The sequence below is a fragment of the Triticum aestivum genome, chromosome 6B, assembly GCF_018294505.1.
Source record: "Triticum aestivum cultivar Chinese Spring chromosome 6B, IWGSC CS RefSeq v2.1, whole genome shotgun sequence".
Lineage (NCBI taxonomy): Eukaryota > Viridiplantae > Streptophyta > Magnoliopsida > Poales > Poaceae > Triticum > Triticum aestivum.
The window spans coordinates 552537932-552558467 of record NC_057810.1 but is presented as its reverse complement, the minus strand read 5'-3'; the positions used below and the strand labels follow the sequence as shown (position 1 = coordinate 552558467).

Here is a 20536-nt window from a genome sequence, read left to right as displayed (position 1 = left end):
GGCCAACCACCGCGAGATCCAGGACGACGGGGTCTGGGTGCAGAAGACTCAGGCCTCGTCGGGCTCGGGCGACACCACCGGCGGGCGCCAAGATGCATCCTCTCCTCGTCAGATCCAGGGGAAGAAAAACCCTGCCCAGGTGCCCCCTTCCAAAAAACCTGAGGCGTGTCCCATCTGCAAGGCTCATGAGCATTCCCCTGCTCGGTGCCCTCAGGCTTACTGTGAGCGTTGTAGTAAGCTAGGTCATATGGCTTCTGTGTGTGTTGAATTTCTTCCATGGGAATGTATGGCTCCTATGTGCGCATTTCAAGCTAGGGGGCAGGGATTTTACTACATTCATGATTCTTGCACTGCTAGTCAGGTTAAGGAGAGGGCCAACAACATTGTAGTTTCTATAGTGGAAGGAGAAACATCTACTCGTCAGATGGAGCTAGATCTTAATGCCTACCTTGCCACTGGTTGGAGGTGCTCTGCTCATATGATAGGGCCGGGGGTTTTTGTTGTTCGATTTCCTAACCCTCGTGCGGTTGCACAGATATGTTATGTTGGGAGAGTCACTCTGAAAACCAGTGGGGCTGTGATCCATGCCACACGCTGGTCTTCGTCGGTGGGATCGAAGTGTGTGATGGAAGTGGCCTGGGTTAAGATTAGTAATGTTCCATTAGACAAAAGGAGTGAAAGGAATCTGGCGTATGTGGCATCTCTAGTGGGAGTTCCTCTGGAAGTTGACTCTGCTACTCTACACCGCCCGGCCTCTGCCCGGGTCAGGGTAGGATGCAGAAATGTGGATGAGATACCTGGGGTCGCAGAGGCTGTGCTGGGTGATCATTTTTATAACTTCTACTATGAGGTGGAACAGGTGTTGGTTAGAGATCCTGAAAGAGAAAAAGAGAGGGTGCAAGTACCTCCTAATTCTGATAAGAACAATATTGATAAAAAATGGCTTCCGCTTCGACTCCTGGAGTTAATATGGCTGACTTACCACGTGGGCCTAGAGGGATTTCCTGTATCCCCCACGGTGGTAATTCAGACCCTGTCCAGGAGTCGCAAGAGAGCACTGATTCTGATGAGTCACTTCACAATACTCTCCTTATTGAAACTATGGAGCTAGAAATGTCTCAGGAAAAAGTAAGGCCTCCTGTTAATATGCATACAGATTCCTGCATGAGCCTACCAAGAAAAACATACTCTGATATTGTTAAAAAATCTCATCAGGTGATGGAGGTCGCTGGCCAATGTGTTGTTGAAAACACAAAAGATTATGTGGTCGAGATGCCTGAGGGTGAGACGGAGATCGAGAGACCGGCTTCCCCCCGGTGGTGACTGAGGAAAATTTGCACTTCAGCCTTCGCAACGTTCAGGACAAGATGGGAAAAATTGAAGACAAAGCTATGGCTGTAGCTAAGAAACGTGATCTGGAAGGTACTCCCCATAACCCAAATTCCTTTGATGCTTTATCCGATCCTGATCTTATCATTAGGGCTGTGAAAATGGGGGTAAATATTCCTGATGCTGATTTTACTTGCGTGGACATCCTTAGAGAATTAGAGAAGTGTAGAAACATGGAAAAAATGGCATCAAACGCTGATGAACATGATAATAATAAAGCCATGATTCTTACTAATGAAAAAGGGGATCAGACTCCTTTGAATATGGAGTGGGGGGGAGATAATATGGCAGATGAAGAAGAATACACTGTGGTGCGGTCTAGGAAGAAGAAAGAAAGAAAACCACATGTGGTGATAGCTAGACCGACCACCAGAAGTAAAAAAATGGGGCATCCTTGGAAAATGAAACTGAAAGCTCTACCCAGTCTCCTAGTAGAGCTTTCGGAAAAGGAGGGAGAAAAAAGAAAAAATGAACGGCCTCTTCTGGAATTGTAGAGGAGCAGGTAAAAGAGGGAGAGCTACCTGCTTCTCTGACATTATTAGAGATCACTCTCTCGACTTTTTAGGTATCCTTGAAACTAAGAAGGAGAATTTTGCACCTAAATACCTGAGAAAAGTGGATCCCTTTGATAGATTTACATGGAATTGGTCCCCTTCCAGTGGTAAGTCTGGTGACATACTTTGTGGTGTCAGGAAAGAAACCTTGAATGTTGTATCTTGGATGGTGGGTAAGTACCTACTGCAGGTGTCCGTCTATGATACTAAGCTCAAAAGTATCTGGACCCTAGTTGTAGTATATGGGGCAGCGCAGGATGAGTTGAGGGATGAATTCCTTGATGAATTGACCTCTTGTTGCGACAACATCAAAACTCCTTATGTTATCGGGGGAGATTTCAACATTCTTCTGGACAGTAGTGACAAAAACAAGCCCCTTCATAGATTGCAGTATGTGGGCGGATTTAACAATGCCATCCACTCTCTGAATCTTAGAGAGATTCATATGGGAGGGGGTAGGTTCACTTGGACCAATAAACAAAGACATCCAACGCTCGAGAAGCTCGACAGAGTTCTCATGAGCCCTGATTGGGAGGATCTTTTTCCTCTTGTTGCGGTTCGTAAATTAGTGAGAGATGTTTCAGACCATAATCCTTTACTGTTGACAACAAACCCTGGAAAGAATGGTCCCAGGCACCAGCGTGAGTTCAGATTTGAACTTAGCTGGTTGAAGAATGAGGATTTCTATGGTAAAGCCAAAGTGATTTGGGAGAAACCTGTGCATTCCGAAGATCCCATAGATATTTTGAATATTAAGCTCAAACATATAAAAAAATACTTCAAAGGATGGGGCTCTCACCTCTTCGGCCATGCCAATAAAAGAAAGAAGTGGATTAAGAAGGAGCTGGAAAAGATAGAGAAAATGGAAGAGGTTGGCCTCTTGGACCCTGAGACTTACGAGAAAAGAACCACCCTGAGTGCTGAGCTGAATGATATCTTGGCTGATGAAGAGCTATTTTGGCTTCAGCACTCTAATGAACGATGGTTGTTAAAAGGGGACTGTAATACAACCTATTTCCACCGGATAGCTAATGGTAGGAAGAGAAAGAACACCATTCATTCCCTTGATGATGGGGATAGGGTCATAGAGGGCACAAAAAATCTCCTGGAGCATGCCACCTCTTATTACAAGGGACTCTTTGGCCCAGCCAACGGAAATATGTTTCACCTCTCTCCTGAAACCTGGTCTGATGAGGAGAAACTTACGGAAGATGACAATCTCATCCTGACTGGTGCTTTCACCGAAGAGGAAGTTAAAAAAGCCTTATTCAGTATGAATAGTAATAGGGCCCCTGGACCTGATAATATTCTAGTGGAGTTTTATAAACATTGTTGGGATTTCGTCAAGAAAGATATCATGAGACTTTTTGAAGCATTCCATAACAACACTCTGGATGTTGATCGCCTGAACTATGGGATTATCACCTTGATTCCAAAGGTCAATGGGGCTAAATGCATCCAACAATACCGTCCCACTTGCTTGCTTAGATGCCCCTATAAGCTTATCACTAAGGTGTTGGACAATAGGGTTGCTATCTTTGCAGACAAACTGATCAGTAAACACCAAAATGCTTTCATCAAGCATAGAAACATCATGGATGGTATCCTTACTTTGCATGAGGTGTTGCATCAAACTCATCGTAGAAAGAGAGTGGGTGTGGTTTTAAAATTAGACTTCGAAAAGGCCTATGACAAGATCAATTGGGATTTCCTCATTGAGTGTCATCGCAACCGTGGCTTTGGATCGACCTGGTGTGGCTGGATAGAGAAAATCCTCAAGAATGGCACTTTGAGCATTAAGCTCAACAATGAGAGTGGTCCATACTTCCAAAGTCACAAAGGGGTTCGCCAAGGCGATCCTCATTCCCCCTTCTTGTTCAATATTGCTGTAGAAACTCTATCTAAAATGGTTCGCAATGCTCAAAAGCAAAAGCTGCTTGTTGGGCTTGCACCCGACCTAATCGAGGGGGGCGTGGCCATCTTACAGTATGTGGATGACACGGTTATCTGCTTTGAACACGACAAGGAGGCGGCTGTTAACCTTAACCTTCTCTTGTACATGTTCGAGCTTATGTCAGGCTTAAAAATCAATTTCATGAAGAGCGAGGTCCTTTGTATTGGAGGTGATGAGGAAACGATTGTGTTTTATTCTGAGCTGTTTAACTGCAGCATCGGACATTTCCCTATGAGGTACTTGGGAGTACCGGTCAGCTTTTCTACCTTGCGTAGTGTTGACTGGGATTTCTTGGAAGAGAGGTTCCTTAATTGTTGTGAATCCTGGATCGGCAATGCAGCGTCCTCGGGGGGTCGCTTGATCCTTCTTAACTCATCTTTGACCTGTATTGTTTTTTATTATATGTCGATGTTCTTGTTTCGAAAAAAGTGATTGGGAAGCTGGACAAGCACCGTAAACGTTTCTTTTGGCAAGAACATGAGGGTCGTAAAGGTATCATTTGGTAAAATGGTCCAGAATTGTCGTTCTAAGGAAAAGGGAGGCCTGGGGGTGAAAGACTTGCATAAACAAAATATTAGTCTCCTCACTAAGTGGTGGTGGAAGTTGGAAACACAACAAGGGCTTGTGGCAAGATATTATCCGTGCTAAATACTTCAAAAAAGACACATTGTCTCGGTCAAATCTAAATTTGGTGACTCTCCCATTTGGAAGGCCATTATGAAAGTCAAAGAGTTCTACCTGGTGGGGAGGAAGGTATTACTCAATTCTGGTAACCTTGCTAGAGTGTGGGATGATTGTATCAATAGTGATACTCCCTTGTGTGATCGATACCAGGCGCTGTATAGTGTTTGTAATGATCAGGGGATCACTGTGGCTAGTTTAAGAATGGTGTGGGTGATAATTTTTCGGAGACGCCTTCCACCCCCCTTTAGTGAGCAGTGGAGGGATATGCAAAATGTGGTAGCCTCGTGGCCAACCAACAATGAACCTGATCAGATTGTGTGGGCCTTTGGGGGGTAAGAAAGGCAAGTTCACCACCAAGTCAGTTTATAAATACCAGGAAAGAAACCTTGCGGGGTGTAACTATAAGTGGATTTGGCGTGCCAAAATTCCACTTAAGATCCAAATTTTCTTGTGGCAACTTTTCCAAGACTCCATTCTTACTAGGGATGTGATGAGGAGACGGAATTGGTTGGGAAACCCATCTTGTTCCTTCTGTGAGTGTAGAGAGACTTCCCGGCATCTGTTTTTCACCTGTCCGGTGGCTAGAGTTATGTGGAGGACAGTTGGGTGCGTGCTGGGAACTGACCTTTGCCCGAACAACATCTGGCAGTATTTTTCTTGGTGCTTTTGCTTCCTACCCGATGGGGAGAGATTCTATACTTTTGGACTGGCCGCTCTTTGTTGGGCCATGTGGAATTGCCGTAATAGAATGACCTTTGAATTCAAGAAGATGAATTCTCCTTTTGATGTGATCTATGTTGCTTGTGGCTTTATGACTTATTGGGCAGGTATGCTGAAGGGAGAAGACCGCGAAGCAATGGAGAGGGGAGCCAAGATGCTGAGAGGCAATGCTGGGAACATGATGCGCATTTGCGCGGCCCCGGGGAGGATCAACTGAAGCGTAGCGATGGAGAGGGCTGCTTCCCCCCTCAACCTCTGTTCACCTCGATGTTAATGTCTGTAATTCCTGGCCCTTTTGGTGTCGCGTGTTTGTTGTGTCTAGCGTTGGGAGGCTCCTGCGTGAGCATGACTCTGATTAGCCTGATGGTTTCTGGTAGTTTACCTTGGATATATGGGTGTCGCTGGGTTTTCCCCCACAATAAGCTGCCTGCGGACAGGTGTTTATTGTGGGTTTCCCAGGGATGCGTTGAACCCGCTTTCCCCTTTCTTAGTTTCCTGGTTGGTCCGTCGAACTGCTGTATTTCCGTTATGCAAGTAATGGAAAGGGGTTATGCCCGGTTCAAAAAAAAATCATTTGCCACACAGGCCGAAACGCTATTAATAAGAACACCATCAGACCTATTATTAAAACTAAACTTAGCTATCTCATGCGCCACCTTATTAGCTTTCCTACTAACCTTGGAGATCTTCACATTCGCCAGCATCTTAGAAATACTGAATGCGTCCTTCTTTAGGTCAGTGCCTTATAAACTCTAAGTTGAACTCCCGCTTGATGAATCTTCCACGATATATCCCAAAAAGCTTTATCTTCAAGTCCATTAGGTACCTGAAACGTGTATCAGATTAATCCAAATCATAGGCCCCTGTTTCATGATGATGATGATGATGATGATGATGATGATGATGATGATGATGATGATGATGATGATGTCGAACTTGCTCTTTGATTGCAGATGCATACATTGGGTTTCCTGATGCTAATGATGTCGAAGTTGCTCTTTCTCTCCCGTTTCATTGTATTCAGTTATGAATGCACATGAAAGGATTTTAGTCAGGTTAAAGAAAAATGTTCCTCACACTTTTTGCTCATTTTTTCATGAGGCTAGCGAGAGCTTTGCTTGTTCATTGCCGTTTATACAACATGTTTGACTACTTACAGAAAAAGACGTAGAAAACAAAAAAATTCTCGTTCGCCTTCCCCACATTCTTCACGCGGCCCTTTGTCACCATGATGCATGAGAGGCTTTTGCTTTGCTCTCCTTCATTGCCCCAAAATGATCTTCAACAGATTGTTTTACACAAATGATCCAGCTGTATAATCTAACCATGCACACTTTTATTATGTGAAACCAATCCATCCATCCATGATGATGTTAAAACCACTACAAAGTGTCCTTCCACTTGAAACCACGCGGAAAAAGGCTTTTTTCACACGTCGGCACACATGCAAATTGGCGCAACCAAGGGGGGCAATCTGCAATCAGGACACACCCGACGCATTATCTTATCTTAGCTCCTAATTAAAAATGAGGCGATAGTACGTATCTCCTGTGACCATGCTTGGGACGTGCGTGTGTGAACAGAGGACGCCGGGAGCCGGGCAAGGCCTCCCTGTCACAGCTGCAACTGCAATACTTTCGTTTCCTTTTGACGAACGGGGACGCCACGGGAATCATTGGAGGGAGCACTGCGCTGCGCCGGGTGATGGTGGTGCTGAGCGACCGTGTGCGTGGATGCCACCTCATCGCCGTGCATGGGGCTGTGCCATCGCGCGCGTCAAGATCGGCCGGTCAACCCACCGCATTTTTCTGTACCAGTGGGATCCGTTCTGGTGGTGCGCGTTCGGCTTTGGCGTTTTGCCGGTGGGCTCCGGCCTGGCCGGAGGGCGTGTGCCCCGCGCGCCTCGGGCTCCAAGCTGAGGGTGGTGCCCAGGGCTCTCTTGTGTCCATGTGAAGTTTACAGTGGCGTGTGAACGTAGCGCCAGGCCAGAAAATTAGGGCGGTAGACAGCACGTCCCCGATCACGTTTGGCATTGTTTTATTTGGGTGCTGCGTTGCATGAAGTTGAAGCAAGCATTTTGATCAGCGTGGTAAAAAGCGGATTTCGGCAAGCAAAGAGGACGGCCGATCATATCACCGTGGCCAGGGGTCCACGCACGGCGCGCTGAGGCAGAAGCACAGCCAGCGGCAGAAATAGCTTTTCTTTTTGATAAAAGAAGGAAATCCGTTGGTGCTTCTGGGTTTTCGAAATGTTAAAGAAAATTTCAACAAAAAATATATGTGTTCTTTGTCACATCTAAATGCTCCATACAAATTTGTTGGCAAAAAGATTAAACATTTTGGCCTGTGCAAAAAAAAAGAAAAAACAGAACATCAAATTTTACCCCAAAATGTCACACTAAATTTATTTTTTCCATCGGCGGAACACCGCTGCTTCTTTTAGCATGAACATTTTCAAGAATGCTTGCGACACTAACACAAACATCTACAAAAAAGTCAGATTTTTTTTGAAAACATTTAATACAATTTTTTTGTTTACTATTCACGCGGGAACACGTGTTCCCAGGAGCCAAAACGTCATTCTCATAAAAGTACGCCTTTTGTTGACTCCAAAAATAGTATCGAGGGGATACAAAACGTTAAGAGGGAACCGAGTTTCTATAGGAACCAACATGTGGTTGAATGGTTAGGTGGACAGTGGTATTCCCAGCCTAAGAGTTTAAGTCCTGATTCTCGCATTTATTCCTGCACTTATTTCTGGATTTCTGGCGATGTGCGTTCAGTGTGGGAAGACATTTCCATCGACTACGAGACGTCATTGGTGACTTCGTCAATCTCAAGATGATATGCCACCTCAGTCTCTCGGAGGTGCTCATAGGAATGCGTGTGTATGTTGATCGGGATGAGTGTATACGCGTATATATGAGCGCACGCGTCTGTACTGTGTTAAAAAAGATACCAAGTTTCTACATAGTTAGGATGCAGACAGTCAAAATTATTTACAACGACATATTGGCAACAACAAAGTGGTATGAGACCGACACTAAACTTATGTCAAAGAAGAAGGTGAACCGATTTAGAGATTATGCTGCCACTCATCTTGAGTAAACCTTTCTGGCCACCTGCTCCAATCGCATACACACCGTCTTGAAAAAGGACTAGCACTCCATTTGATGCAGCGTAGACACGTACGAAGCCAATGCAAACACCAGGCAATATCCTGCAAGGGTGAAAATTTTGTCATTAAAAAATAGTACTCCCTACTAAGCCAAAGAGATCATAGTAACGTAAATGCTCCCACCATTTTTAGCATGCTAAATCTATTTGGTATTCTGTCAATCGATTGACGATGACCTATATATTGGCAATACTTGTGTGCGGATATAAATTGGACATTATTTGGATGATTAACCATGTAGAATGCGTAAACATGCACCGAAAGTAGATGTGTTTGATTGTCTCGTCATGAGTAAAAAACTGCACTTCTTGATTCCATGCCAATTGCGACGAGCGAGTTTTCCGCTGGTTAACATAATTTCCCTTTGAGATACCACATGGAAATCTTAATTTTTAATGGTATCTACGACTTCCATATTTGATTATTATTATCCATTGAAACCTCTGAGTGCATGAGTGCATGGCACATCGAATCGACCATGAATGAACCATATATAATGACTGTCCAATAGAAGACATCCCCACCTTGTGTCAGGTTAACTAATTCCAAACAGAGTAACATATGTTGTCATGAAATATGGCGGGGGCTAACCAAACCCCTCATAAAAGAAACTTTCAACGGGTAGGAGTTGGGCACATGTGCAAGGGTATCCCTTTTATTATGGACAATACAATACAAGGCCAGATACTGTTCCAGAAGTGTAGTGTTTCGCAGCCACTTATCCTCCCAAAAACATATCTTTAAGCCGCCCTTTACTGCAAAAGACCCAAATGGAGAAAGTGCTTCTTTGTTGCCATTAGGCTAGCCAAAAAATGCGGGTCCCCTGGCTTCCAATAAGCCCGCCGCACAACCTTTTAAACTAGATACTTATTGTGCAGTAGAGTTTGCCAAACTCCCTCCTCCATATGTAGTTTGGACAACCACTTGCTGAGTGAGACGCCATTTTTGACCTATAGACCACCTTGGTCTTTCAGTCAAGAAACCACACTTCATTTCATGTTCTGAATTCTTTTATTGCCACTGTCTCCTTACTAGAAGAATCTGGATATGAAATAATCCACTCTATGCAACACTTTTGCGAGTTGGAAAAATAAAAGAATGTAAAGAACCATATTTGTGAGTACCGAGTTGATCAGAAGTAGTCGCCCTTCAATGGAGAGCAATTTTCCTTTCCAACTGTTCAAACATTTCTCTAAGAGCTCTTCAACATATTTTCATTCCGCATTAGTGAGGCGTCGATATTGAATCATAATTCTCAAATATTTAACCCATAATTGTCCTTGTGCACAGCCAAACAAATTAGCGTACTGCGCAACCTCTTGCTTGGCTTCTCTGAAATAGAACACTTCACTTTTATTGAAGTTAATTTTCAAACCAGACATTGATCGAAGGCTGAAAGCAACAATTTCAGGTTCCTAGTCTTATCCAGATCATGTTTCATAAAAAAGAATCATATTTTTAGCATACTTCAACATAGAGAGGCCCGCATGCACAAGATGTGGCATCACTTCTGCAATTTGACCGTCCTGCTTGGCATGTTTGATCATGATTGCCAACATGTTAAAAACAATGTTAAATAATATTGGAGATTGGCGTAATCCTTTTTCTCCTAGAAATAGTGGTCAACCTCATCATTGATTTAGATGGCGACACTATCTGAAGATGCAAAATTTTGGATACATCCCACCTTTTCCTAGAGAAACATATTGTTGTTAGGGCATGTTGGAGAAACGATCATTTGACTCTGTCATATGCCTTTTCAAAGGCAATTTTAAATACTACCCCACTCATGTTCCGCCGATGTATCTTATGAAGGATAACAACTCCATCGGATATATTCCTCCCTTGAATGAAAGCCATATGAGATGGCCAAACACCATGGTTAGCAATTGTGTTGAGCCTATTAGTTGCCACTTTGGTGAAAATTTTGAAGGTAACATTAAGGAGACATATTATACGATATTTTTGCATTTGCGCGACCTCCTTAATCTTTGGCAGCAAAACAATCTCGCTAAAATTAAGCATGGATAGGTCAAGTTGGCCAGTGTGAAGAAATTTGAATAACTCCATTAGGCCAGTCTTGATAATATTCGAGAAGTTTTGATAATATTCTAGAGGGAAACCATCAGGACCTATAGCATTGTTGTGTTCCATTTGGAACACTGCAGCTCCCACCTCCTCCTCGGAGAAAGGTGTCATGAGTATGTTATTATCTTCCATTGTGACTTGTGAAACATCATCCATTCGGTTCTCATCAAGGGTGAAGTTCCATTTTACAGATCCCAAACAGAGACTTATAGTATCCGGTGATATAAATTTTAAACTCCGCTTGGCCTTCAAACTATCCCTCGTCTTTTTGTAGGCTAAAAATACACTTCTGCCGGTGTCGCCCATCAGCAACCATTTTGAAGTAACATGTATTGATATCACCCTTAAAAAATGAATCGGGCATCAGATCTTTGGTAGCATTTAATTCCTCATCTCACAGTAACAACACAATGTGCTCATTGGATTGGTTTTTAATTTCAATCCCGTTGAGACAAAGTGCGAGTCTATGTGATTTTATCGTGGTCATCAATAATGGTTGACATATGTTGATTTTATTATTTCTACACATGCTTGTGTGATTTACCCATCCAGATAGTTTAATCCTTATGGCCCTTATTTTATGGGTCCATTTGTAGATTGGTGAAGAACCATCGGCGGAGTTTTCCCATACATTCTTGATTAAGTCCTCAAATCCATCCTGTTTGTAGCCATCTTAATTCAAATTTGATTGGACGATGAGTACCATGACTTGTAGAATTAGAGTCCAGAATGATAGGTGTGTTGGCATCCCAACCAGCTGTGGATTTTGTCGACTACACCTTGTCGTGCCGTTGGCCAATAAAAACCTACACAATAGGCCTTGCTCACTAGGTTCCGAGGAGCCGCAAGGTGTCTGCAAGTGCCAGAGTGAATCTTGTGCAAGAGTTGCCAGCCTTCTTCCCCAGAGATGCAACGCTTGAACCACTAGTGACATTGTGTTTGTCAAGCTCTCCTTCATGCTCGGTGAAAGTGCAACTAATCCCCGAGTGGTTTGGTAATTCATAACAACATATATCTCATTGAACTAATATCCCTTCAAGATAAATATTTTAGGATGTTTAATGATTGGCATGGCATGAAGTAGAGATGTGGACCCCTCAAAATGCTAAGGACAAGGATTGGCAAAAGCTCAAGACTCTTCATTTTGGTTAAGTGATCCAAGATCACATTGAGTCCATAGGAAAGCCAATACTATTAAAAGGGGATGAGGTGATGCTTAATGATCTTGTTGCTCAAGTGCTTAGTGATATTGCTCCAAAACCCTCAGCCACTTTCTCTATCCAAATATGTCCAAATCCTAATTTCCAACTCGGCCCCACCGATATTTCCTACCCAGAGCCATCGACTTCTTATGGACTTAGCCACTACCAAAACCCTAAAAATTTGGTCTCACCGATATGGATCTCGGTCCCACCGAGATGGCCTTGCCAGCGTATTATGACTTGTTGCATTCACTTTGGAATCACCGAGATGTTGCTATCGGTCCCACCGAGTTGTCTTGACTGATTCTCTATTGCTTATTGCTTCACTTCGGTCCCACCGAGATGATGCAATTGGTGCCATCGAGTTGAGGTTTACCTTAAGCCCTAGTACATCGGTCCCACCAAGTTGTTCTTGTTGGTCCCACCAAGATTCTCGATGTTCATATTTTTGCACACGTCCGTGCCACCGAGTTTTCTTATCGGTGCCACCGAGATGGTTCAAAAGTATGTAGCTATTGGATTTGTGTGGATTCTATATATACCCCTATATCCTTCTCGTACTAAGTAAGAGACCCATCAGAACGTGCCTACACTTCCACCATACATTTTTTGAGAGAGAACCACCTACTCATGTGTTGAGATCAAGAGATTCCATTCCTACCATTTGAACCTTGATTTCTAGCCTTCCCCAAGTTGCTTTACACTAAAATCCTTCTTACACCATAGCCAAATCCGTGAGAGAGATTTGAGTGTCGGGGAGACTATCATTTGAATCACAAGAGCAAGGAGTTCATCATCGACACACTATCTATTACCTTTTGGAGAGTGGTGTCTCCTAGATTGGTTAGGTGTCGCTTGGAAGCCTTCGACATGATGTGGAGTTGAACCAACAAGTTTGTAAGGGCCTCGCCTACTTCGTGAAGATCTATCCGAGTGAGGCAAGTCCTTCGTGGGTAATGGCCATGGTAGGATAGACAAGGTTTATTCTTCGTGGATCCTTCGTGGGTGGAGCCCTCCATGGACTCGCGCAGCCGTTACCTTTCGTGGGTTGAAGTCTCCTTCAATGTGGACGTACGATAGCACAACCTACCGGAACGATGCCAAAAATCTTTGTGTCTCCATTGCATTTGCCTTCTCTAAATCCTTCCCTTTACCTTCATATGCCATGTTTAACATTTCACTGCTATACTCTTAGAATTGCATGTGTAGGTTGATTGCTTGACTTGTCATAATTGCTAAAATCTACCCACAACTAAAATTGGGAAAAGGGTAGGTTTTTATTTTTTCAAGTAGTCTAATCACCCCCTCTAGACATACTTTAGATCCTACAAGTGGTATCAGACCTTTGTTCTCCATTAGCCTTGATTTCCATTGCTTTGGTGATCATAGCCTTGGTTTCACAACCTAGGAGAGTATGGCGTCTAGTTAGGGTAACTATCACCATAGAGGTCCTTACTTTGATGGTACAATTTTTGCTAGTTGGAAGCATAAGATGAAAATGCATATTCTTGGTCATAACCCCGTCATTTGGGCTATTGTTTGTATTGGCTTGAAAAAGGTGAATTATTTGAGTACAGTAGAGAACTGAATCATGATGCGGCCGCAGAAGAATTGAAGATGTTACAATACAATGCTCGAGCTTGTGGTATTCCCTTCAATGGATTGTGCCCCGAAGAATTCAACAAAATCAGCTGCCCCTAGAATGCAAAGGAAATTTAGGATACTTTGGTTGATATGCATGAAGGTACCGAGTCCGTCAAGGAATCCAAGTTAGATGTGCTTCAAAGTCAACTTGACAAGTTCAAGATGAAGGATGGTGAAGGTGTCGCCGAAATGTACTCTAGGCTTGCTCTCATCACAAATGAGATTGCCGGCTTAGGAAGTGAAGAGATGACCGACAAATTCATCATCAAGAAGATCCTTAGAGCCTTGGATGGAAAATATGATACCATGTGCACATTGATCCAAATGATGCCCAACTACAAAGATCTCAAGCCAACATAAGTCATTGGTAGAATTGTTTCTTATGAGATGTCACTGAAGGATAAGGAAGAGCTCCACAACAATTAAAGTGGTACACATGAAGCTTCAAGTGATGCTCCCACAACATCAAGTGACAAGCTAGTATCCAATGAATAATTGAGCTTAATGGTGAAGAACTTCAACAAATTCTACAAGAGTAGAGGCAAAGAGAGAAGCTCCAAGTCAAGATCGTACAATGAGAAAAGATCTTCTAGTCCTGATCGTAATTGCTACAATTGTGGAAGACCCGGACACTATTCCAATGAGTATACGACTCCCCGCAAGAAAAGAGAAGACTCACAAAAAAGGAGGAGTAGAGGAGATGAATCACATTCAAGAGAGAGAACGAGTAGAGACGATCGTTACAGACGAAGACCCTCTCGAAGAAGCAAATATTAGGAAAGGAAGGACAAGTCATCAAAGAGCTACACAATATGAAGACATCAAGCTCATGTTGGTGAATGGTTTCCAGTTCCGACTTCGATAACTACTTTGAGAGAAGCTATCACTCCGACTCTGAATATACTCAAGATGAAGGTGTTGCTGGACTTGCTCTAGTATCATCCAACTCCCACGACATATTTGATTCACCAAATGAAGGAATTGGAAGATGCTTCATGGATGAAGGCCCCAAGGTATCATAGCCCAAGTATCTTGGTTTCAATAGTGATTAAGATGATTTGCTAGGTGATGATGAATTACTTGATGACAAAACTAGTGATGAAAACTATAATGAACTTGCTAGTAATCATGCTAATCAATATGGAATGAATGACAATGATAAGAAGGAGATTGAGCGTCTAATTAAAGAACTAAACACTCTCAAGTTAGCTCATGAAACAACTCAAGATGATAAGAGAGAGCTCCTAAAAACCCATGAGAAGCTACGCTCCGAGAAGCTAAATTTAGAGCAAGAGCATGAGTTTCTAAAAACTATCAATGATGATCTTTGAAAGAAGATCTCTTCATACATTGCCAAACGTCTCCACTTGTCTACTTATATGCCACAAGTAAAATCTAGCAACAAGAGCAAGAAAGATTCTTCTTCTAGTAGTAACAATAACCATGCTAAATCCAATACTGTTGCTTCTAGTAATTCTCTTGATTCCACTAATGATTCTCTTAGCCAAGTTACACTTGAGCAAGAAAATAGCTTATTGAAGGGAATTATAGAGACAGGTGTTTACAAAAGTCTTGCCGGGAGTAGGCAATTTGAGGAAATTGTACGCAAGCAAGGAAGCCACTGGAAGAATCAAGGTGTTGGTTTTGAACGAAAGTTCAATGTCAATGGAGTTGAATGGGAAGAAGATCAATAACACAAGAAAACATTTGTTTCTCAACAAGAGAAGTATGACCCCACTTCTTTAGAGGGAACACAAGCTCAAGATGATCTTCCATCACAAGGCTACATCTAAAAGGCAAGGACAAGCTTCAAGAAGAGATTGGCTCATTTGAAGAAGCTCCTAAAGCCATGGTTAAGTGGGTTCCCAAGACTATGTCAAGCTCTACTTCATCAAGTTCAACTACAACTCCAAGGATTCCCATCAAGTTGATGTGGGTTCCAAAGAAGAACTAGAGTGTTCTTGAGGGTGACTCCGTCAACATATTTCACTCATATTCATTTTGGCAAGGACTTGTGCAATCAACTTTCATAGCTTGCACTAGTTCATGGAGTCACAAACCCTCTTGTTAGTAAGACAAGGGGTAAGGTAACCTAATGCTTTCATGGACATCGTCATACGTGCAATTCACTCTACGTCTATGGATATCCTTGTATGTTCCTTGTGGGACTAACCCATGTAGGTATCGAGAATGCAAAACTCCAAAGGATTGCTCCAAACTCATGATGGACTACATCAACATTGAGCATTCACATCTTCACTATCCACATGAAGTCATCATCGACAAAACCCAAGGTTAGTTCATCCCTCTTTTGGGGGATATCACATCTAGGGGAGCTTCACTCTAAAAAATGAGCTAAAGCAACTCTAATGGTATGAACACATTAATGCTTAATGTAAAAGTGGTAACCCCACTTGTGCTTAAACGATGAGTATGACCTATGATCAAATGTTCTCATTTGACTCCTAAGTCAATATACTCATATATAGATGACCTAGTCATTGCCAGTTGCTTGATTGCTGCTAGAATTGGTTGTGCATGTTTGACACATATTTCATTTGCTATTTCATTGTGCAAGCATGTTGGTTTGCATATTTTCTTCATTCGAGGACATTCATTTGTTGTTTTGATTGTCTTGTTTTTTCTGGCCAAGTGGATGTACAAGAATGCCTAAGAACCTTCTCTAGCTATCTACGCTTTTCTTATCTCAAATTCTTTTCATGCTATATCACAGAAATTGAACAAGTATTTTTCGGACCCTCCTGGTGAGGAGCACTCGGAGCCACCGATCCGACAAGTACTACAAAAAAATCACTTTCGTGATAATACGTGTTTGTCACAGTAGGTCACGTTTTCTGTCATGCATGTACATCCATGACGATTTTATGACAGAATGAAGATAGTCATACATGTGCTATCATAGAAGTGTTCCATGACAATACCAAAATTATCATCACGAAAGTGTCCACTTCCATGAAGATAAATGGCGCGTCATAGAAGTGTTTTCGTCAAGGGTAACTAAAAGAACGAGGATGTCGCCTAGAGGGGGGGTGAATAGGCGCTTTAAAATAATTACGGTTTAGGCTTGAACAAATGCGGAATAAACCTAGCGGTTAATTTGTCAAGCACAAAACCTACAACAACTAGGATCACGTATGTGCACCAACAACTTATGCTAAGCAAGATAAACAACTAAATGATAGCAAGATATATGACAAGAAACAATATGGCTATCACAAAGTAAAGTGCATAAGTAGAGGGCTCGGGTAAGAGATAACTGTCGGTGTCAAAACCTACAGATCTCAGGTAGGGGGTCCCGAACTGTGCGTCTAAGGATCGAAGGTAACAGGAGGCAGGGGACACGATGTTTACCCAGGTTTGGGCCCTCTTAATGGAGGTAATACCCTACTTCCTGCTTGATTGACTTTGATGAGTATAGGGATTACAAGAGTTGATCTACCTCGAGATCGTAATGGCTAAAGCCTAGATGTCTAACCTGTATGATTGTGATTGCCTCTACGAACTAAACCATCTGGTTTATATAGACACTAGAGGGATCTAGGGTTGTACAGAGTCGGTTTACAGAGAAAGGAAGATGCATGATCCGAACGCCAAGCTTGCCATCCACACAAAGGAGAGCCCCGTACGGACACGAGGGAAGGTCTTTGATTTCGTATCTTCATGGCCCATTAGTCCGGCCCATATCACATAGCCCGGACGCCCAAGGATCCCTTAGTCTAGGATTCCCTTAGTAGCCCCTGAACCGGGCTTCAATGACGATGTATCCGACGCGCAAACTGTTTTCGGCATTGCAAGGCGGGTTCCTCCTCCAAATACTCCAAAGTAGTCTTCGCCGCATAAGTGCTGTATCCAGCCTTGCTTAACACGTACAACCCTAATCTGTAAAAGGCAACAATACTTAAAATAAGCCACGTACTACAGACAACTTTTTCAGCGAGATGTTATGTTCTGGCCTCGTTATTATTCTGAACCGTTTTACAACCCTGTTTCACGTTTCGAGGCATGGCCATTGACACATCTTGTCAAAACAGAGACTGTGTCTCCTTATCACGTGATTCTCGCCAATGCGGGTTTGGGTAATCCAACCATATTGTTTGCATGTCTCCTTGGGAATATGCAAGGTTTAAGGCTTACGAGGGGGCGCTTGATATTCGCTGCCTCTATAAGAGGACAAAGACCCATCTGTTCACCTCATGCCTTCTTCTTCCTCTGCCTTTCAGTCCTCCGAGCTCTAGTGCCCAAGTTCTAAACTTTCCCTTCCCCCCAACTTCTCCAGCAATGGTCGGATCCGGCTTTCAGGGCAAGTGGATGGCCTCCTCCGCAACGGAGAAGAACATCCAGGATCTGCGTGAGGCGAGGTACTTGATGGCGGAGATTAAGCACAGGCTTCCAACCCCGGGGCTGGTCATCCCCACCCCGGAGCCCGGTGAGAGGGTGGTTTTTATCCCCCACTTTCTCCGAGGACTTGGGTTCGCCCTTCACCCCTTCGTCCGAGGTCTCATGTACTACTACGGGCTGGATCTCCATGATCTGGCCCCGAATTCCTTCCTCCACATCTCGGCATTTATCATCGTGTGTGAGGCATTCCTCCACGTCCCTCCACACTTCGGCCTATGGCTCAAGGTTTTTAATGTGAAGCTGAAGGTGGTTGAAGGCCAACACGCCAAGTGCGGCGGCGCCATGGTGAGTAAGGTCAACCATGTTACCTGGCCCAAAGGGAGATTTGTAGATACTGTCAAGGTGTGGCAGCAGGAGTGGTTCTACATCATCGAACCCCGCGGCACCAAGTGGGTTGCTGCTCCCGCTTTCAGATCTGGACCTCCTCTGCGACTTGCATCCTGGACCAACAAGGGTGTAGATTGGGGATCCCCTGACGAGGTGTTGACGCTGCATAAGCGTATCAAGAGTATGATAAAAAAGTACATCACTCTTGTTGATGTGATTCAGGTGATGCTCATCCGCAGAGCTCTCCCTTGCCAATGACGACCTCTCAAAATGTGGGAGTTTAATCCGGAGGGGCCTCGGACTCTGCAACAATTATTTGGCACGACACACAAAGGGATCTGGAAGCTGCTCTTCAAGAAATAGAAGACGTGGCCAAGGACGTCTGACCACACCGGCCTCGACTGCAACAATCTGACCTCCCCAGTAAGTATCATATTTCCGAACATTACTTAGCTTGTCAATCTTAGGGAGGAGTGCTGAAAATTCCATCTCCTAAATAGGACTGGATAAATAAGGCAGAGCAGATTAAGTGTCCGGCCCCGCTCCCTGAAAACCCAGCCGAGCCTTTGTTGATGAAGACGGTGGTCCCGGCACCCTACCAGGCGCCGGCAAAGAAGGACAAGAAGAAGAAGAGTAAGGAGGCCAAAGGTGGCCTCCCTCATGAAGAAAGTTCGGGCGCCGTGTCCGGAGGAACCGAAGCTCCTTCCTCTCACGAGGGAGACGAAGACGAGGATGAGGAGGAGGAGGACGAGGAAGAAGAGAACCTGATGACCCACAAGTATAGGGTATCTATCCTAGTCCTTTCGATAAGTAAGAGTGTCTAACCCAACGAGGAGCAAAAGGAAATGATAAGCGGTTTTCTGTAAGGTTTTCTCTGCAAGCACTGAAATAGTAGGTGATAGATAGTTTTGTGATAAGATAAATTAGTAACGAGCAAAAAGTAAATAAAGTAAATAAAGTGCAGCAAGGTGGCCCAATCCTTATGTAGCAAAGGATAAGCCTGGAAAAATTCTAATAATGAGGAAGGAGCTCCCGAGGACACATTGGCAATTATCGTCAAGCTAGTTTTCATCACGTTCATAAGATTCACGTTCGGCACTTTGATAATTTGATATGTGGGTGGACCGGTACTTGGGTACTGTCCTAACTTGGACAAGCATCCCACTTATGATTAACCCCTATCGCAAGCATCCGCAACTACAAAAAGGAGTATTAAGGTAAACCTAACCACAGCATTAAACATATGGGTCCATATCAACCCCTAACGAAGCAACGCATAAACTAGGGTTTAAGCTTCTGTCACTCTAGCAACCCAGCATCTACTTATTACTTCCCCATGCCTTCCTCTAGGCCCAAATAATGGTGAAGTGTCATGTAGTCGACGTTCACATAACACCACTAGAGGAAAAGACAACATACATCTCATCAAAATATTGAACGAATAGCAAATTCACATGACTACTAATAGCAAGACTTCACCCATGTCCTTAGGAACAAATGTAACTACTCACAAATCATATTCATGTTCATAATCAGAGGAGTAATAATATGCATAAAGGATCTGAACATATGATCTTCCACCAAGTAAACCAAATAGCATCAACTATAAGGAGTAATCAACACTACTAGCAACCCACATGTACCAATTTGTGGTTTTGATACAAGATTGGATACAAGAGATGAACTAGGGTTTTGAGAGGAGATGGTGCTGGTGAAGATGTTGATGGAGATTGACCCCCTCCCGATGAGAGGATCATTGGTGATGACGTTGCTGATGATTTCCCCCTCCCGGAGGGAAGTGTCCCCAGCAGACCAGCTCCGCCAGAGCCCTAGATTGATTCCGCCAAGGTTCCGCCTCGTGGCGGTAGAGTTTCGTCCTGTAAGCTTGCCCACGATTTTTTCCAGGGTAAAAGTGATGATATAGCAGAAGATGGACGCCGGAGGCCCACCAAGGGGCCCAGGAGATAGGAGGCCGCGCCCTACAGAATAGGTTTTGTCCCGTAAGCTGGCCTATTTCTTTTGCTCATAAATTCTTATTAAATCCAAAAAGTTGTTTCGTGGAGTATCAGGACTTTTGGAGTTGTGTAGAATAGGTTTCCAACATTTGCTCCTTTTCCAGCCAGAATTCCAGCTGCCCGCATTCCACCTCTTCATGGTAAACCTTGTAAAATAAGAGAGAATAGCCATAAGTAATGAGATATAATGTGTAATAACAGCCCGTAATGCAATAAATATTGATATAAAAGCATGATGCAAAATGGACATATCAACTCCCCCAAGCTTAGACCTCGCTTGTCCTCAAGCGGAAGCCGAAATTGAAAAATATGTCCACATGTTTTAGAGATAGAGGTGTCGATAAAAATAAAATACGGACATGA

At 43.5% G+C, this 20536-nt stretch overlaps 1 pseudogene; it reads right to left on the bottom strand.

The window, feature by feature from the left end:
* The window catches only part of LOC123137958 (uncharacterized), a 121751-nt pseudogene that overhangs the window by 97464 nt on the left and 3751 nt on the right, over positions 1-20536 (bottom strand).